Source organism: Eublepharis macularius, chromosome 7, assembly GCF_028583425.1.
Source record: "Eublepharis macularius isolate TG4126 chromosome 7, MPM_Emac_v1.0, whole genome shotgun sequence".
Taxonomy (NCBI): domain Eukaryota; kingdom Metazoa; phylum Chordata; class Lepidosauria; order Squamata; family Eublepharidae; genus Eublepharis; species Eublepharis macularius.
Window position 1 is genome coordinate 24,603,511 of NC_072796.1, and position 21,820 is coordinate 24,625,330.

Genomic DNA, 21,820 nt, shown 5'->3' on the forward strand with positions numbered 1-21,820 from the left:
GCCCTGTTTGTGGGCTTCCCTATGGAGCCCCGTGGCACAGAGTGGTAAGCTGCAGTACTGCAGCCCAAGCCCTGCTCATGATGACCTGAGTTCGATCCCGGCAGAAGCTGGGTTCAGGTAGCCGGCTCAAGGTTGACTCAGCCTTCCATCCTTCTGAGGTCAGTAAAATGAGTACCTAGTTTCCTGGGGGTAAAGTGTAGATGACTGGGGAAGGCAATGACAAACCACGCCATAACAGAAGTCTGCCAAGAAAATGCTGTGATGTGATGTCCCCCCATGGGTCAGTAATGACTTAGTGCTTCTACAGGCACTGTGTGGGCTTCCCAGAAGTTTTATGTTTGTTAATGAGACATCTCAGAAACTGTACTAATAGGCTAATTGGTCTATTTTTTGCTGGTCATTGCACTGTACCATCATCTGTACTTTGAGATGTTTTAGTAAGTTTTAGCATATACATGTAGCCTGCCATTCAGGCTTTATGTTTTAAACTTGTTTTTAATCTACATTTGTGCACATTTATAATAAATATTTTCTAATATATTTTTAGGTTGTTACTTAACCCCTCTACTTTGTTCCCCTAATAGGCTTTTGATCTGATCCCACAGGACTCTTCTGTCTTTCTTATAGAACCATATAAATGGAACTGCTAGATTGGATTCAAGCAAGCATGGGCATCACTTGAGTTAATAATAATAGTAATAACATTCAATTTATATACTGCCCTTCAGGACAACTTAATGCCCACTCAGAGTGGTTTACAAAGTGTGTTATTATCCTTACCACAATCACCCTGTGAGGTGGGTGGGACTGAGAGAGCTCTGGGAGAGCTGTGACTGACCCAAGGTCACCCAGCAGAGGAGTGGGGAATCCAACCCAGCTCTCCAGATTAGAGTCCTACCGCTCTTTGTTTTTTGCACTGAGTATGGAGTACAAAAATGATGTTCCATTTGCATCATACACATGTTCAATTCATCAGTTGATGTTTCAAACGTCAAGTGACAGACAAGCTCATGTGTTCTAGTCCTTTGTACTACAACAAACCTGAGCTGAATATACACTGTAGACCTGAAACAAAATTTCACATGCATTCACGTTTCTGTTTTCTTTTTTTATAATCAAAGTATGCTTTTTGAATACATTCCGTCTGGATATGGCAGACTTCGTTGTTCAAACAAACCCTTTATTAGGAATAAAACACTGAACAGTTTTGAGCATTCTGAGAGATCCTTTCCTACATCAATTTGTATGTATTTGACTGTTCTAAAATGCATATGCCACACACACATCAAAATCCCCCAAGCATTTAATGATATAAAATACAGCAATAAAATATTTAAGATGTAAACAGTAAATCAACCAAGTACAAAACCATCTTTCAAAAAACAGAAGACAGCGGTGATCACCAATATATCCAATTCTCAACATGGCCTTATCTATGGGCAGAGCACGGGGGGGGGGGGGGTAGGGTTGCCAGCTTTGGTTTGCGAAAGTCCTGGAGATTTTGGGGTGTAGCCTGGAGAGGATGGAGTTTGGGGAGGGAAGGCACCTCAGTGTGATATAATGACACAGAGTTTACATGCTTCAAAACAGCCATTTTCTCCACAGGAGCTGATCTCTGTCTGAAGATCAATTGAATGCTGAGAGATCTCCAGGTCCCACCTGGAGGTTGGCAATCCTAGTGAAGGAATGGGTTAAAAGGTAGGAGGACAGGCAGGCAGAATGTGTAGAAGGCCAAGTGAGTGAGATTCCCCCAAAAGTTCTTCCTTCCCCCCTCCCCTAGGCCAGAGGAGACCCAGTTTGGTATAGTGGTAAGGAGTGGCATGACTCTAATCTGGAAAATTGGAGTTGATTCCCCACTTGAAGCCAGCTGGGCGACCTTGGGTCAGTCACAGCTCTCTCAGAGGTCTCTCAGCCCCACTCACCTCACAGGGTGATTGTTGTGGGGATAATAATGACACACTTTGTAAACCACTCTGTGTATGACATTAAGTTGTCGTGAAGAGCAGTATATAAATCAAATGCTATTATTATCTTATTAGGAAGTGGCAAACTGGGTGATTCCACACTAGTGGTTTTCCGCTGTTCAGCTTCCAAGTGACCTCGATTTTTCTTTGTGTTTCCACACGTGGGAAGGCAATCCTAGCAGGAGCTTCTAAGTCAATGCAGGTTTTGTCCGGTTTTTTTCCATCCTGCTTTTCCCCGACTTATTTGTCCATTTGCAGCAGATTAGGGATTTTAATCATGTGAAATTCTTTATCCGATGTTCTCCCCACACTTGCCCTTTTCTCTTGCCCTTGAAATCAACTTAATTTGATTGGCCAATCACGTTTTCTAAGCCACACCCACTACCTTTACCTTGCCCTCATTTTTTTTTAAATGATAAAAAACATTGCAACGTTTCTACATGTCTATGCAGAAACATATCCTGTGTCATGTAATGACATCTGACCAATAACAGTCCGTTTTTCAATGTGCCAAATTTGTTACTTGTTGCTCACTGACAGCTGACAGCTTCTGAGGCAAAGGGAAAGCGGGGTCATCAGTAACAATTTTCCCTCCAAATGTCAATAACCAATACTCATTCCACAATATCGGTGGGAAATGCTCTGACCTATCAGATGTGTTTGTTTGATGCAATGTTTATATATAGCAACTTTTTGGGGGGGGAATTAAAAAATGAAGAAGACGCTTGTCTGTCGACACTTCCCCCGGAAAAAGCAATGAGGAATTGATTTTTAAACTGGCAAATTCCACATGATGGACTTTGAACATGATTAAATGAAATGTCAATGCAAAACAAAAGCCTTAATATGGAATCTATGAGCAGTGGATTCGTATGACTCCACTGCAGCGCAACTGCTCAGAAAGTCCGATCAAAATGGATCATGCAGAATCCCCCACTGATGGCACTGCAGGTTGCTGGATGTCCAAGTGAGTGAAAGCAGGGGGAATAGGATTCCACCCACAAATCTAGCAGTCCCTGCTTGTTATATCTAATATTAAACTGGCCAGCCCCCATACAGACTATGAAAGAATCAAGACAGATAAATCTATAAACCACAGACAGGAAAATGCTTGTTTTCTCCTTCAGCTTCTGAGAGGGGGGCTAGATTCCCCACCCCAAATCAAGATAAAGAAGACTGCACATGCATAAAAGTGAAAGCCCTCATTGTACCTTATGGGCATTAGTCTTAAGGCTGCTTGTTAACAGCCGAAAGAGAGGAAGAGTGAGAGAGCCTGTGGCTCCCACTCAGGAGGGGGCAGTTCTAAAAATCTGTGGGGGGACACACACAAGTTTTCCAAACTTTGATGGGTTTCACAGTGAGAGGCTGGAACTCATTCTACCTTGTTCAGTCATCTGGGTAGAAGATAGACATTTCCCCTTTTCACTTTCAGGGAAAATCCTTCATCCTCTACACCGTGGTGCTAAAAGCATTGAGATTTGGGTTGCTAAAGGAAAATCTGAGGTTGATAACCTTCAATGTGAGTGCATTACCATCACCTTTTCTGATCCCAGAGTGGAATGGATGTAGTGTTCCATCACTCCCATTTGAAACTGCTTGGAGTTCTGAACAGGAAAACTCCTCTTAGGAGCTGGGAATACACTGCAACATTGGGTTGGGCGTTTTCCTTTGTGTGATTATTTAATTCCAATCAACCTGCAAATCCAAAGTTGCTTGACAGAGAATGGCTTTCACAGTTTAACTCAAAAGACCAGTGGAACATCTGACACATTTCCAGAGGGAAGGCATTCTGCAATAGCAAAGCCACCACTGAAAATGCCGTATTATGAGTGGAAGTCATTCCTCTGATAGTGGCAATACTTACAAAAAGGCCTGATTTGGACTCAGGAGAATTTAAATTATGAGAAAAGATACTCCCGCTAATATCTTAGGGTGGAAATGCACATTGCAAATTACCTGGAGATTCTCAAGTCCAGGATTGTATGTGTAGTCCTCAATTCACATGCAGGCTGTTCTTGCTTGGCGCACATGAATGCTGCTTTCACAGATGCTCCCTTTGTGTGATTGCAAGTGATTCTGGAGGGCAGAGTGCCAGTTCAGCTCTATTTTCACTGGGGGATGGGGGAAGTAATGTAGGATCCTCTCACCTGCCAATTTGCATGTCTTTAAGGTGTGAGAAAGTGTCAAGATCTGCATATCAATGAATGGATGTGGGGGAAACTGGAACACTTTTAGCAGTTGAGGAGGATCTGATACTGAACACATGAATGTATCCACTCGGAGGAAGTGAGTGAGTACATGGAAAGCTGGAGGGAGGACACATGAAATGAGGTTCATTTGAGCATTCCTAGGTACTTAGTAATGTGTATTTCCACTTGTAGATACAGGCTGCATAGAGGTTTGGAGGTGAACATCAGCACTTTGATTCCAGCCCCCAGACTAGCGAGTGAGGCTCTCAAAATTATAAGTGAGTACCTCATCATCAGGAAAAGTGTAAGATTATCACAACATGATGGTAATGATCCCATCACTTGCACTTTCAAATGCCACTGATTTCAAGGGGAGAGTTAGATCAATGTGTAAATCTCTTATGTTGAAATCAATGGGACATAAAAATTCTTGCCTCTGACTGGACTGTGCCTTGAAATGTTCAATAAAAATGAGTAATGGCAAATTATTAACATCAACCACTAGACCATAAATAATTGCTGTGGGTGAGACATACCTACCATATTAAGGAAATCGTACAATATATGCACTTTTAGATGTTTAGCAGGTCATCAAATATTACAGTTTCAGAATACGGCCCACTTGAATGCTCTCTAACATGCGCTCCATTGCAAAAGAGTTTTGCAGAGCCTAGACAATTCAATAGGGCTGGTACTACATAGTTTCCTGGTAGATTGTGCCTGGACATATTTTATTACATTAGTCTTTGAATTCAAACATGATGTACAACTTGGCAAGAAAAATTGTGTTTTCTAAAAGCACTCTATAATTAGAGATGTATTTTCTTCACATTTATGAATTTCTGTGAATAATTGGAGCCGTTTAGCAAATTGATACCACTAAAAGGATGTAATTAAGCAATTCTACTACCAAGGGCAAATATAACAGATTTCATGTAATTTTGGACTTAAATTAATGAGCACTGCAGACATGGAGGCCTTTAATTTATTCAATGATGGAATAAATAGCGGAAAATAACAACAAATTATTACAACCACCTACACAGCCAAGAACTGTACAAAATTAAAATCTGGGCAGGCCCTTCTCACAGATTAACATTTTTTTTGAAAAAATGATGAAATACATAAGGGAATTGGGAGCAGGGAAGAAGGGATCTCTTTGAGGAAAAGAAAAAATTACTTGAGCCAGTTTACTTGACCTGGATGATTCATGAAAGAGCCATGGGATTGGGGAGGGGACTCCGGGCTTCCTCTCAAACATTTTCTGAATTTAAATCACTCCCAAGCTTATATTTGCCCTCATCTATGGTATATGTAGATATTTCCCCCTCTGTGTAGATAACATCTGTGAAGGCAATTTCCACTGAGAAGGAGGTACAGGAGAAACATTTTGACGTTCTTCCTCCAGCAAAATAGTTCTGAGGCAAATTACAGACATACCGTCATGCCTGCAACTAGCTCTGTGAGAGATCAGCTCGGTTATGCTATATCATGAAAGTAAGGGTTTGTTCTGGAGTTGTAAGTAGAGATAGGCACGAACTAAAATATTAATCAAAATTCATGATGAACCAGGCCAGTTTGTGGTTCGCGAACCAACGGTTCCTCAGATCCCATTTCTGATGAACTGCCACAAACTTTAGGCTGGTTCATTTGGTTCGTTTTTTGGTTCATCACTGCAGAGAGCCTTGTGCCAATCAATCAGTTTCCTAGGCAACAGGTGATGGACTTCCTGCAGACTTTCTGCTGACACGGAAGTGACCTTCTACTGTCCCGGAAGTGATGATTTTCTGACCTGAATGTGACATTTTCGTGAACCAAATGAACCGGTTCACGAACTGGGGAAAGGTTTGTGAAAGTTTGTGGTTCATGAAATTTGACGAACCATGAACCGCATGGTTCGTTTTTTTACCAGTTTGTGCTCATCTCTAGTTGTAAGCAGTTGGCCCTGGCCTTCGCCATATTTTATACAGCTTTAATACAGGCCTGGGATATAAAAGGTCACAGGGCCCCTGGATTAATGCTGCTTGTTCTACATCAGGGGAAATTCCAAGCTGGCTAGGCAGACTGTTGCTGGACCCAGCCCCAAAGATTCAGGTATGCCTGGAATGTGCCTGCAAATGCAAAGGACCAGGATGATTGGGTTTACTATCTTCCCAGTAACTGGCTTCAGACCATGACAATAGCGGGCTGTGCTGTGTCACCCCACTAGTACATTCCAATGCCCTCTTCTAGTGAGTACATTTCCTATCCTAAACTTGTGAGTAATCAATCAGCATCCATAAGTTAATTTGTATCTCTGGGAACCGATGTTTCTTCATATCTAAATTCATCAACTCAGCTCTGGTAGATTCATTAACAAACTGCCTCTTTTGTGCAGTTCCAGGAGAGACTTTGCATTTCCCTTCATACATGCCAGCAGCAAGTAAACAAAGTAATCAAACCTTTGTAAGTCCCAGAGACTGAGCTTTATGGTCTTTGTCCCAATGGCTGAAGGGACTCCTACCACCTCCGGGCATGTTTTGCCCTATAAGAACCAGGGCTCTAGCCCTATTCAAGTGTGCATGCTGCACCTCAAGATCTGAGCATTGTACCCTTGGGGATATTTCCCTGAGCCTCTCTTTCTTTCCTGGTCGAGAACACGGGACATTTGAAGCTACTCTTTTCCTCCGTGGACCACGTTGTTCCCCTGATCGGTGAATGTACTTCCCCTCCCTCACTCTATTCCATCTTCTGCCTAGCTTCCTAGGACTCTCTCTCTCTGTGTAACCATTTTATTATTTATTCCTGTGTGTGAATGTGTTTTCCTCTTTTAATAAAAGATTACTCTTTGAACTTAAAAGCACCAGCCTTGTCTGCTATCTTGGGGAAGAGACTCCGTAAAAATTGGTGAAGATCCTGTTGTTACCCTCTTGCATAGCCGTCTTCCTTGCTGCTAATTTCCCCCATACTTTCTTACTTGCAGGGAGACCAATTCAGGTAACAGGGTCCCCAACCTGTGTCTAATATAACACAATCAGACATGAGGTATGTGTTCTATTCAATTCCCACATACTCAGTGCTCAGTTTTGATCAGGACTTCAGGCTTCAGCTATTTTCTCATCCTGAAACTGTCTTGTGAGGTGCTCTTTAGTCTGTTGAGAAAATCCATGTGTATCCTAGGATTCTTTCAGTAGCACCCACTGGAACTGATTTAAATCAGGCACTATGTGCACACAGGAATTAAGGAGAATGTGCAACTCATGTCTGATTGTGTTACAACTGACACAAGATGGAACCCAGGGTTGCTAGGTCATCTAGGGGCCAAGTCAAGAGGACTGTGTTCATGTGAAGGTGTGGGAATGGCAGGGACTTTCCTGCTAAAATGTAGTGCTTGGTGCCAATTTTTAGAGAATCAGCCCCGGAGGTGACCTGCTGCTTCCACATCGTGTTAGATATTACATAATTTTCCAGAGAAGCAGCCGGGAGTGAACACGCGCAAACTTCACACACGTGCCCCAGGCCTGCCTTCCTCATTTCCCAGAGCCTTTCCCCCCATCAGCCAGGTGAGCAGGCACAGTGGGTGGAAGCTGGGAGCAGGGGATTCCCCTCCTTGCTATGGCAAGAAACCCAGCAAGTCTAGTGATAGCCCAGACCCAGTCTGTGTACCCCGTAATGTGTAAATTGGCCCTCTGGTTAAGGATTCAATGAGCAGGCAACCATTCAAATTCTGGATTTCTCAACAAATGTGGGTTCACCACTTCTGCTCTAGCCAGGTGCCACTGTAGCTGGGTAGAGTGCAATAGGATTAAGTCAGGATTAAGCCTGGACGTCCTTGTTTGTACATTTAAAAAAATGCTTTATAGTTTTGTCTTTCTCACTCAGGGCAGATTACAAAATGAGAGAAAACAATGCAGTGAAGTAAAACCGTGCAAGACAATCCATAAACATTGCAAGAACTGGGTTACAAAAATTCGAAATCAATGCAGAACAAGCAAGATCGTACATACAAAAAGCATTGCAAGTAGATAAAACTCATTCTCTTTTGAAAGCACCCTCCTGACCAATTCCATTTACTACAGCCCTATTCCCCTTATAAAAATGTCCTCCTGAACAATGTGAAGCCATAGTTTATACTAGTAGTTGTAAATAGGGTTGCCAATCTCCAGGTAGGACCTAGTGATGCATTACAACTCATCTCCAGAGAACAGGAAACAGTTCCCCCGGAGAAAAGGGCTGCTTTGGAAGAAGAGTTGCCAGGTCCAGGATGGGGAATTCCTGGAGATTTTGGGGGTGGAGCCTGAAGAGGGTGAGGTTTGGAGAGGGGAGGGGCCTCAGTGGGGTATAATTCCATAGAATTCACCCTTCAAAGTGGCCATTTTCTCCAGGGGAACTGATCTCTGTGGCCTGGAGATCAGTTGTAATTCCGGGAAGTATCCAGCTATCACCTGGAGACTGACAAGCCTTTTTGGAGGGCTGCTTTGGCATTATACCCCTCTGAGTTTCTTTCCCTGCCAAAAACCTCCTCTCCCCAAAACCCTCCACCCCCAAATCTCCAAGAATTTCTCAAACCAGTACTGGAAATCCTAGATGTGAATCAACTGATTCCAAACCACAGATTCAGATTCTGGTTTGATGTACCATAGTTGGTGGAATAGCCTGCATTCTGTCAATCACATTAAACAGTGATTTTGCATTATGTCTGAATGGAATTCATAGTGCTAATCAAATCAATAGGCTTAGAAAGATATAACTCTGCTTAGGATGACTGTTACCCCTGACTTGGATAGCCCAGGCAAGGCTGACTGCTTAGATCAGAAGCTAAACAGGGTCCGCCTTGGTTAGTAATTGAGTGGGAAACCTCCAATGAAGACCAGGGTCACAGAGGCAGGCAATGGCAAACCACCTCTGTTAGTCTTTTGCCATGAAAACCGCACTGGGGGTCACCATAAGTCAGTTATGACTTGACGGTACTCTCTACCACCACCAGAATGGCTGTCAATCACACAGCCTCTGCCATCACATTGTTTTGCCCTCAGATAGCAAAAATGCCTCCATCATCTCTTTTTGGAGAAATTTCCTGCTTAAAAAATCAATATGCAATTACACATACAGTAAAGGCACTGGGATTACTCTATTGAATACATTTTCCTTTGGGTTCAACCAAACACAGAGGTTCTGTTCTCCTCGTTAATTATACTATTCTTATCAGTAACAATTACGTGAATATTATTTGCTAGTAACAGGCTGGCTTCTTTTATCATCAAGAATATATAATTGGGAACTGGGGGAAATCTAAGTCCTGAGAAGGGAAGAAAGAAATGTAATCTACAATGCCAGTTATTTCCTCCCAGAAACAGGAGGAAAGTTTTAATTTCAAACAAAAAAAGGGCTCCGGTTGTTTTCTCTCTCTTTTCCTCCCCTAAAACGGGCTTGTTTCAAGATCTAAGGGGCAAACACAAGCACATGCAAAAAAGAGAGATTAATAAAAAATGAGAGATTAAAGAGCAGCAAAAAATATTTTTAGTTAGAGTGACTAGCCGATCCTTGTATTCAGAAATGATTAAAGTGAGATACGTGCATCTGCAGGGGGAGCGGGGGGAACACACATCGACTCCAGAAAGTTTAGATGTCATAGGAAGACTTTTTTTGACATTTTTCCCACCGACTGGCGATTGCCCATGGCAGGCGAGGGACGCCAAATGAATAATACACCAACACATACCGACTTGTTATTGGGTTGTCTGCCATTAACGGCAGGCATGCAAGCGAGGAACCATTATATTTTGCCCTGGTAAAAGTGCTTGGGCTTTAGTATATATAAAATGCACTTCTTTTAACTGCTTTATTTATTTAACAGTTTGAAGGGGCTTTCGTGTTTCCTTCTTTTAATGCGCACACGCACACTGTATGGTATTACAATCAGATTGTACTCATCAATAATGCAATTTCCAGGTCCGGTAGATTAACAAATCCCACTGGTTCCGTAGTTGCTGCTCTCTATCTACATTGGATGGCAAAATGTTACCAGCAGCTGCAGGAAGCCAAGTGGCTTCCCCACTTCTCTATATCTAGACTACAAGGACAGAAAGCTGTGACTCTGTGGTTTCCCCCAAAGCATTCTCAAATCTCAATTCAATTTAGCAGCAACTCCCAAACAGCCTCGGCGCTTGAGACATAATGCTTCTCTCAGTAGATCTCAGCCTCCGTCCATGTCTATCAGCCAGGGGAGTTTTAAAAGTATAATACAAAGAACCAAAAGTAATGCAAAGAGATTGACGGACTCCAGTGAAATGAGGAATGATCCACCTCACTTCCAAGGCTGAAAGATAGTGTTCAAGTACAAATATAAATGACTCTAAATCCATTCTCTGTTGCCTGAATTCTCTTACGTAATGCAATATATGTGGAAAACAAAAGGGGTTTCTGAAATTACAAGAACAGGCTGCTATAGAAGAGTAGCATTGATAAGTTGTTTCAGTGTGCCCCAAGTCCAAACTACATGAACAATAAATCTCATGGTAAAGTTGCTTCAGGTAGGAGTCATATGACTGAATACTCCAACAAAAAATCCCTGCACAAAGAAAACTAGCGTGTCAGTGAGAAGACTGCGTAATAATTTTGTCCACTGGCACCTAGTTTTTGACATGCAGGGTTTTTTGATATGGTGAGCCATTCGGGACATTTGATAGAGTTGGTAACCTCCAGTTGGAGGCCTGGAGATCTCCTGGAGTACTAATTTCCAGACTAGAGGGGTCAGTTCTTCTGGAGAAAAAGGCTGCTTTGAAGGCTGGATTCTATGGTAACATACACCACTTAAGTCCTTCCCCTCCCCAGGCTCCACTCCCAAATCTCCAGAAATTTCCCAGCCCAGAGTTGGCAACTCTAATGTCCATAGGAATTTTTAAGTCCTATGAATGTTTGTGAATGGTCTGAAAGACCGTTTTTGTCCTGCTATTTTCGTTGGTAAATGTATTTCCATTTCTTTTATGGACTTGTTACACTATACACCACCCTCTTGAGTACACATCTTAACATGTTGAGGGAGTCTGTGTGTGTCAGAGAAGCCGAGAGCAATGTAATCAACAGTTCAGGCCTGGTCAAGAGTCTAAACTCCTGGAAGAATCTCTCAAGGTGGAATGGTCAAAGCTGAGACACCAGACTAAAAGGCACCCATCCCCTTCAGGAATCAATGGTCACATCAGCAGAAGAGAACTGACTGTTCCAATGGTGATGCAAGTGGAGGGATTCTGGAAGGCTAGTAGCTGGGCAGCAGCAGTAGTGGAAGGTGACACTGGGGGAGGATCTTTCACAGACAACAGCAGAGTCACTTCAGCTAATCCTGGTTAGTACTGTGCAGAAGAAGTCAATGGTAAACCTGCTAATCTCTTAACTTGAAAGCCCTATGATGAGACAATCCATAATTAAAGAAGTGCTGGAAGACAGGACCCCCAGGTCAGATGGCACTCAGTTGGCTACTGGGGAAGAGCCAAGGATAAGTACAAATAGCACTGTTCTTAACTATGGGACTGGATTAAAGCTGAAAAGACATCCAGTTGTGGGTGTGAATAGGTGCAAAAGGAACATCCAAAGCTGTGCAACACACATAATAGGAACATGGAACATGAGAAGTACAAAGCCAGGTAAGCTAGAAATCATAAAACAAGAAATGGAACATTTAAACATTGCAATCCTGTGTGTGTGTGAAGTAATATGGACTGACTGAGGGCATTTTCAGTCAGAAAACCACAAAGTGTTTTACTGTGGAAATGACAAACTCAAAAGAAAATGTTGCTCTGATAGTCAGGTGAGACATAGCACAAGCAGTCATGACCTATAACACAACATCTGACCAATTAATATCAATCAGACTTCATGGAAGGCCTGTCAACATAACCATCATTCAAGTTTGTGTCTCAACTACAGATGTTGAGGGGAAGAAATGTCTAAGAAGAAATTGATCATATATCTAAAGAAAATATGCTGATAATCATAGGTGATTGGAAAAGTAGGAGACAAAACAGAATCATTGTCGGAAAATTTGGACTAGGATCACAAAATGAGGCAGGAGAGCAACTCACAGAATTATGTGAAGCCAAAAACCTGTTCATTTCTAGCACATGCTTCAGGCAACCAAAAAGATAATTGCATACATGGAAATCACCAGGTGACCAATACAGGGACCAAATAGAATACATAATTGGAAGCAGAAGATGGAGACGTTCTATTCTGTCTGCTAAAACAAGACCAGGAGCTGAGTGTGATACAAATCATAAGTCGCTAATATCAAAAATTAGAATAGAGCTGAAAACAAACACTAAAAGAATCATAGTGCCAAAATGCAATCTAAAAAATACTCCTGAAGTATTTAAAGATCATGAAAAGAACAGATTTGCAATACTAAGTTTAGTTGATCATGAAACTGAAGAGCTATGGGCTGAAACAAGAGATATTATCATGGAAGAATGTGCAAAGACTATTATTATAGCCAAAAGCAAGGAGAAGCCTAAATGGAGGACTCGGGAAAATCTTAAAATTGCTGAAGTCAGATGAGAAGCAAAATCAAAATTGACAGAAATAGAGTGAGAATTCTAAATGCAGATTTTCAGTGACTTGCACACAGGGACAATGAAATCTATTATCATAACCAGTGCAAAGAAACAGAGGACAACAACAACAACAAACTGAAGAACAAGAGTTCCACAAGATCCGGGAAATCAAAGGGAAATTCAAGCTAAGGCTTGGGATGCTGAAAGATCAATAGAAATATACTATCTGATCAGGACAAAATAAAGGAAAGATGTAAGCAGTACATTGAAGAACTATACAGAAGAGATGGAAGGATAACACATACCTTCAAAGAAGTATCTTTTGACAAAGAACCAGAAATCTTAGAAAGTGAAGTAAAAGCTGCACTCAAAACAATTGGGAGAAAGAAAGCACCTGTAGTAGATGGAATACCAATAACGCTATTTCAAGCTACAGAAACTGATTTCATCAAAATTTTAACAAGAATCTGTCAACAAATATGGAAAACAAAACAATGGCCCACAGACTAGAAATACTCAGTTTACATTCCAGTTCCAAAAAAGGGGTTGCCAAAGACTGCAGCAACTATTAGACTACTGCATTACTTTTCCATGCAAGCAAAGTGAGGAGGCATCAAATTTGTCTACTTGGATGCACGTAATCAACAGACACCATCATTGTGGCTTGTCACTCTTGTATAACAACTAGAGATGGGCATGAACAGAAAAAAACCCGAACATGATGTTCGTTGTTCGGTGGCATCCACAAACAGGGACTCATGAACAACCACAACCATGGCCCTGTTCATGAACATGTTCTTGGTTGGATGTTCGTGGGGGCCAGCAGGCTCTCCTCCAGCCATTATCCAAGTCAAGATCCCTACTGCACCACTCCCAGAAACCTGACCTGAGTGGGCACTAGGAAAGGTACCAATAATAAATAATAGCTTGGCCCCAGAGCCTGGCAGCAGCTCTGGAACTTGATAGGGTAGATCCCTATCCCACCACACACAAAGAAAATTCAAGATCCAATGCACTCTCTCTATCAAAATGCCAACAGCAACGCTCTCCCTCTCCACTGTCTGCAAACTAAGCCAGAGCTGGGAGCCTCCCTCCCCCTGCTCTTTGCTCCCTTGTAACAAATGTGGAGCTCCACACTTGAAAGGAAGACCTATCAAGCTAAATTGGGCTTAGATTGGGGTTTCCAGGGCAACAACAAAAGTTCCGACAGAGTTCAGACAATCCCTGCCTAAGTTGCCAAGGGAATTGATTGCAGGTGCCAGACTGTCCACCTTGACAAACAGCAATGAACAGCAACAAACAATGCTTGCAACTACCACCTGTTCATTTAGAATGGGGCCTCACGAACAGCTTGTTCACGAGCAGCAGATTGGGCTGTTCGTGGGGGTTTTTTTGCACGTCTGACTGGCATAGGGCCTATGTCACCTCTTTCTCAATGACTGGCACTCATCCAAGCAGCTTGCCAAATGCCTGGCACCAAAGCTATAGTGTGAGTAGAAATCTGATATTTCTTCCAGTTTATGTATCTGAAAAAAGCCGTAGCTGCCAATTAATCATTTCTTTGCGAGAAATAACTTACGCTAAACAGGTGCCTCTCTGTGTTTTAATGAAGATGGTCAAGTGATTAAATTACCCCTCCACTCATCCTTTTTTGGTTCAGTATTACATCAATGTCTGAGAAATGCTGGCATCTTACTTCAAAAGTACAAACCGTTTGAAGAAAATCTATATTTGCTGTGTCAATGATCTAGAATCTTCACATAATTTTTTTTGATAAATTACAACAATCCATTTGGGGACAAAAATTTATCAATGTCAAAGCCTCAGAACGGATGTCCATGAAACGATCCTTCATTTAGCTTACCTAGTAGGGATGTGGGAGGGAATATCACTCAAAGGAAAATTTCCTTTGCATTCTAATGAGGCCTGTTAATTAACTATGACTGGAGGATTTCAGATGGTGATTGGAACATATTTTTTAATGTACCAATGAGCAACCTTTCTGAAATGAAGGTGAGTCTGTTTTTGGCTTGTTATCCATTTCGCTAATTTGAGCTACCTGGCCTCTCTAAAACTCCTTATCAGGCTGTCATCTACGTAAATACAGTAACTTGCAAATATGCTTGTAGTTATATTTGTCAGCTAAATATAAAAATGCCAATTGTTGTTACTGGAGTGAATGCAATGTGTACCTATGCACTTTGTGAATAATGAAGCTGAATGTATTTGGATTCCTGAATAAAATCCATGTCTGAATACTAAATCAGTATTTTTGTACCCTAATATCCAGAATACCAAATATATATGGTATTATGGATACCCAGATCTGAATAATACAATTTTTAAGGGCACGACCCTAGTTTTCACCGCTTTCTTGGGATCTACTGGAAGCACAAGACAGACCTGAGTGTGTTGGTGACAAATCAGCCCAAATCACCATAAGAGCTCTCCCAGAGGCTTTATGTAGATGTTGAAAAGCATGCAGAATCAGCTCCGGAGAGTAAAAGGAGAATAGCATAAAAAAACCAACAAAAATAAGAATAGGGAGGGCACATGCAGTGTGATGAGCACAGAATTGTGGGCGCAGGTCGTAGGGGGGAAACTAGAAACTCCTTGACTGGCTAGATCGAGAAAACATACTGATGGAAGAGCAAGCAGGCTTCAGAGCTGGCCGTTCCACAATAGACCAGGTTCTGATTTTGCACTATCTTGTGGAGAAGTACAGCTCTAAGCCAAATGGAGCACTCTATGCTGCCTTTGTGGATCTCAAAGCAGCATTTGATGGTATCTACAGGAATAAGCTCTGGGCAAAGCTTGAGAACTTCTCAATAGACCAAAAACTCTACATTCTTATTCACTTGCTGCATGAAAGAAACTCTCTAAAAGTAAGATGCAGTCCTCAAGGCCATCTCGCCGCTGGATAAAGGAGTCATGCAGGTTTGTATCCTGGCCCCTCTACTTTTCAACTACTATATCAACTCCTTGGTGCAACATCAAAGAAATCCACGCTTCCATTCACCAAAGCTTGCTGACAAAACAATTCCTGTCATCCTATCTCACTGACAAGTGGGCGTCAGGAGAGCACCCTGTGCCTTCACCACATACTGTAAAGAGAAGCAGCTTGCAATAAATTACCAAAAAACAAAAGTCCTCATCTTCACCCCAAAACATCAAACCCATAGATGGCAAATAGAGGGCCATAACATTGAACAAACCAAAATCTTTAAATAGCTTGGAATAGTCTTCCAGGCATCTGGGCATTGGAGAGCTCAGTCATCATATGCTGCAGAGACTGCCCACAAAGCATCCCCCACCATTCTACAATTCTACTTCACAAAAGGTTCCTCTTTTGTCCCTGCATCAAACAAGTTCATCCAAGGAAAGGTTATATCTCTGCTCTTATATGACTCCCAGCTCTGTATCTACAAAGAGAGGCATTCACTGGAAGCAGTACAATCCAAGTTCCTTCAAAAGATGCTCGGAGTCCCACGGTGTATTATCAATGCCCTCCTTAGATTAGAGACTGGGGTGATCCCGTTGGAGACCCACATATGGTTACTTGAATCCACCTATTGGCTAAAACTCATTTTCAGTCTGGTGGGTTTAGCACCTTTGATTCTTGTCAATAGTCACCATGCAACCTGGCAAAGAGCAATTGAGGAGAAACTCCTGGAGCGTGGTCTTTCTCCCCAAGCCTTATTGCATTTTGGGTACCAAAAAGCAAAAGAAACAATTAAACAGTGGCTCTGGGATCATGCCCTACAATCAGATAGAGCACAGATACAGAAATATTCAACAATTCTGCAGCATGCCAAATACTTCCAGCCAGCAGATTATCTTAGATTCCTTGAAATCTTGAAATATCGGGGATACTTTAGCCTTGCATGCTTTTGCACTTTACTTTTAACACTCCTGGAAGGCAGATAACATCATGTTCCACTCCCTTAACAGCTCTGTCCATGCCATACAGGGAAAGTAGGGTCTCTTGAACATGTTCTGCTGCACTGCCCATTCTACAATAACATCTGATCTCACTGTATAGCTCCACGTTTATCAACTTTACCAGGAAGATCTGAACAACATTATGTCTCCCTCCCAGGGCCATATCTGGGGAGGGGGCAGGGGGCCGCTTGCCCCCAGTGCTGACAAAGAGGGAGCACCAGGTGTGGCTGCCCGCCAAGAGCGCACACTGTGGAGCTGGTGGTGGCAGTGCTGGAAGGCCGCCACGGCTGCCTGTGCGCCACCCCAGCCACCTGCCACGTCAACAGCTGCACCTGGCCCACAGCTGCTGCACCCAGCCAGGAGTGCGCTGGTGGCGGCAGTGCAGGGCAACTGAGCAGAAGGGCTGGGAGGCCGCGCGCATGCCACCCCGGCCACCTGCTGCACCAATGGGGTGGCCAGTTCACAGCTGCTGGCTGGGAGCACATGAAATTGTGGGTGCGCTCACAAGGGCAGCATGCCCTGCATGATGATGTCACTTTCAGGAAGTGATATCATCGTACAGTCCATGTGCATGTGCATGTGCATGCGAAGAGCGTGTGCACAAGTGGTCACAGGGGTACCAACAGCCGTGGAGCTGCTCCCTCCTACTTGCAGACACTTTCCAGGAGATAACAAAGTTGCCAAATGTTGCCTTTGGGCATGTGGGATACGCAAGTGGTACACTGAGCCTGCCAGGCTTCTGATGATGCAACATCAAGTACCCTGGGGGGCATAATTACGAGAGGTTAACTCCTTCCCTCTCCCCCAGCCAGGTCTCAGTGAGTTTGATTACAAGTGCAAAGCCTAATGGTTGCTACTGTTCAACAGCAGTCACCACACAAAATATAGTATGGTGTAGTGGTTAGAGGTATGCACTAGGATCTGGAAGACCTAGGTTCGAATCTCCACTCAGCCATGGGAGCTTGCTGGGTGACCTTGGGCCAGTCACACTTCCAGCCCAACCTACCTCACGGAGTTGTTATGAAGGTAAACTAGAAGAGAATGGTGTAAACTGCTTTGGATTCACATTCTGGAGAAATATGAGGTATAAATGTAGTCCCCCCCCAAAGTAAATATAGTTTAAGAGGGGGGCAGAGAGATGACTGTAGGAAGTCATGAGAAGGCCATGCAGGCAAAAGCTTCAGCACCTGGTATTCAGAAGTCTGCCACCTTTGAACCAGGGATATTATATTTAGCTATATCACTTTATAGCCATCGGTAGGCCTAGCATCCACATATTTGACTAATCCCCCTTTTTAAAGATGCCTGAGGCAGAAAATATTATACACCAATTATATGTTTTATGCAGAAGTGTCTCCTTTTGCCTGTCCTGTACCCAGTGCCCTTCAATTTTACTAGGACTAGCAATGCTATCCTAGGCAGAGTTATACCAGACTTTGAGAAGTATAACTAAGTTTAGGATGGCACAGCTACAATTTTGCCAGAAAGTTAAACACCCCCTGAGGGGAGGCAGCATGATACAACCCGCACTTACCAGATTTTGGAAGCTAAGCAGTGTAGTTACTTGGATGGGCGACCAGACCACCAAGGAAAACTGTGCAAAGACTTGCTGGAGTTACCATAAGGCAGTTGTGACTTGACAGTACATACATATGTAACCCTGCCCACACACACAAACACACACACATTCCATAACATGTATAATTTTATAAACCTTTGGCAAGTGTCTATTCAGTCATATTTTCTTCCAAAAGTTACTACAGTGGAGCTTACAGAACTAGAAGGAATGGCTAAAAGCAGAAAAACCAGCCCAACCGCAGTCAACCCTTGAACGTTTGTCGCTTGTTCTTTTACCAGCAGAGATAAACAGCTGTGCTTTGGCGGACACCAGAGTGATGTTTGAACTCATTCTCTCCACACAACTTCCCTAAGGGAACGCTCCAGAGTTTGTAAGTCATATTTAACTGTGAAACTCTTGAACACAATCTCTTTAAAAAAATATGTTACACTAGCTCCCTAAGTAGAATAAGACAGGAATTTTGTTTGACCTACATGACTGAGAGAAAAAAATCTCAAGTGTCTCCAGTGTGCACTCTGCACATTTCCCAGACTCGTGACTAATGAGTTGAGTAATTTTACAACAGATGCTGAGTTGGCTTTCAGTACTCAGGGGCTTCGGCAGGTCTGAAACGTAGCTACAGCGTTTCATGTAGATTTCTGCAGTATCTTGCTTTTAAAAACGAAAGGACTTTTAACAAAAATGGATCAAACCAGGACTTCAGTCGCTCAATGAAACACCATTGACAACTATCCAGTGTCTGGTGGCCTCAGCTATAGACAGAGCTACCAGAAAAAATATTGTATATTTAGGCAAAGCCAAAGATCAGTCAAAACTACCCAAAGTTTTTTCCATAATCATTTTCACAAAGCATTCCCCTTGTCGAACCTTCCTTGTGAAATTTCTGTTTCATTTACATTGCCTTCTCTTGCTCCACCCTGTCTAGATGTCATTTGCCTCCGATGATGTCATTTCACAGCCAAATCTGATTGACTGCACAGCATCACATGACCACTCTGTTCAAAATCGATTGAGATACAATGGCCCCCAGACTTACTTGGGCAGCCCAGGTTGTGGCTCGCGGGGCAGCAGAGGGTCATGAGGCATGGTGGCCACCATGTTCGGGCCCTCCCAGGATCTCGTGGGCAGGCCTGTAGCCCAATCATTTCAAACTCTTCAGCCAGCCAATCAGAGCTGGCTAGGAGGCTTGGAGGTGAGGGCAGGGCCTGGCGCCAAACCGGAGGGCTGGAATTTTCGCTCAGGTCTGGTGGCCAGATTTTTAAGGAGCAGCCAGCCCCACCTCTCCTCATTTGCACTCTGCCAGTGAAATATTAGCTGTAATTTAATAAAGTTGTGGCGTCTTTTACTCCAGTTAATCAAGTTGTGTGTTTTGTCACTGCATCCTCCTCCCCTCTCCCGTACATCAGTGCTGGGCTGCACCTCCAATGTTTGTTTGTTTGTTTATAGTCTGCCTTTCTTACTGAGACTCTCAACCTAGGAAAAAAAGGGGAAAAAAAACCAAGCTGAAGGAAATACTGTGGAAGTGACAACAGTTTGGAGGAAATAATGATCCTGAAAAAAATTGGGAAAAGGTTTTTTTTTTAAATCTATCCTATTAAAATCACTATTTCAACCGCTGTTTCAAAACCAGAGACGATTCAGCACAACAACTGCTTGAATTATTTGCTTCCCTATCCTACTTTGAATTCTACAAAAGCAGCTGCAGTCAATAGATTTAATACAGTCTGTTTATTGTGTCCAGCCGTTGACAATAAGCATAAATTTGTCTCGTCATTGTAGCTTGCCAACATGTGGTTCAGATACAAAATCAATGATACATTTGTAAAGTTAAGCTTCCCTGAAGCCATGCATTGACATGGTCTCTGATGAAATACTAGCTCTGCAAAACTCACCAAACAATGAATGGCATTATAGCCAGAGATAATGACACTATCTGCGGCAGATTGGCTAGATATGCAGCAAAGAGCAAAAGCACAATGTCTTTTGTGCTTAATAAGAAACTTCTAATAAATCTAAATATAAAAGGAATGGACAGGACAAGAGAGACTTACATTGAATTATCCATCAGCATAAGGAGACGAGGATCATAGGAGAAGCAGAACAGGAAGTCATCAAGAGCCACCTTCTAGATAGATATTCTGATGAGCATGTTTTTATCCCACCTTTCCTCTAAATGGCTCAGGATGGCATATATTGTTCTCCCTTTCCCTTTTTAATCCTCACAAGAATCATGTGAGGTTGGGGTAGGCCCCGGGTCACCCAGCAAGCTTCATGGAAGAGTGGGGATTTGAACCCAGGTTTCCCAAATCTTCGACCAACACTCTAATCACTTTTCCATATCGGTATAGAAAAGTTGCATTTGTGGCTGAGATGCAGCATTGTAGACTGCAGGACGGGGGATGAGGATTATGAAGTTGTGATGAATGCTCCTGCCAAATAACTGTCTGCACACACAGTATTGTATGTCCTGGAAAAGGCTAACTAAGAACATTCCCCTCTAAGATACTAGCTGACGTGTAGAATCACACTGAGGAATATTTGATGTGGAGAAAAGTAGAGATGGGCTCGAACAGAAAAAAAACAAACATGATGTTTGTTGTTCATTGCCATCCATGAACAGGGGCTCACGAACAACTACGAACATGGCCCTGTTCACAAACATGTTCGTGGTTGGCTGTTCATGGGGACCAGCAGGCTCTCCTCCAGCCATCATCCAAGATCATCATCCAAGATCCCTACTGCACCACTCCCAAAAACCTTACCTGAGCAGGCAGCAGGAAAGGTACCAATAATAAATAATAGCTTGGCCCACAGCCTGGCAGCAGCCCGGGAACTTGAAGGGGTAGATCCCTATCCCACCACACACAAAGAAAAATTCAAGCTCCAGTGCACTCTCTCTACCAAAATGCCAACAGCCACTGTCTCTCCACCGTCTGCAAAGTCAGAGCTGGGAGCACCCCTCCCCCCTGGTCCTTGCTCTACTGTTGTAACAAATTTGGAGCTGAAGACTTGAAAGGAAGACCTGCCTATCAAGCTAAATTGGGCTTAGATTGGGGTTTCCAGGGCAACAGCAGGAGTTCAGACAGAGTTCAGACAATCCCTGCCTAAGCTGCCAAGGGAATTGATTGCAGGTGCCAGACTGTCTGGCTTGACGAACAGCAACATACAGCAACGAATGAGGCTTGCAACGGCCACCTGTTTGTTTAGAATAGGGCCTCATGAACAGCTTGTTCACGAACAGCAGATTGGGCTGTTTGTGGCTTTTTTTTTGTTCATATTGCTGTTTGTGCCTATCTCTAGAGAAAAGCAGTCCAATATTTGAACTTTTAACCTACAATCAAAATCTGCACTGTTGGTCAACTGAGATGTTGGGCTGGATCCAGCCAGATTTACCATGGATACTTTGACCACTGTTGGTCTAACAGAGTGCATAAATAGATAATAAATAACATTTATTAGTACTATTAAAGACAGTAGAATATCTTCGGAGCTCTTAGCTGTCCTTCTTATTTCGCCCTTCTCCATAGCTATGATTCTAGCTGGAATGCTTCCAAGAGATTCTGCCAATTGTGTAGGGCGCTCCATGCATGGTTATCATTATATACATAGCTATTTTTATTA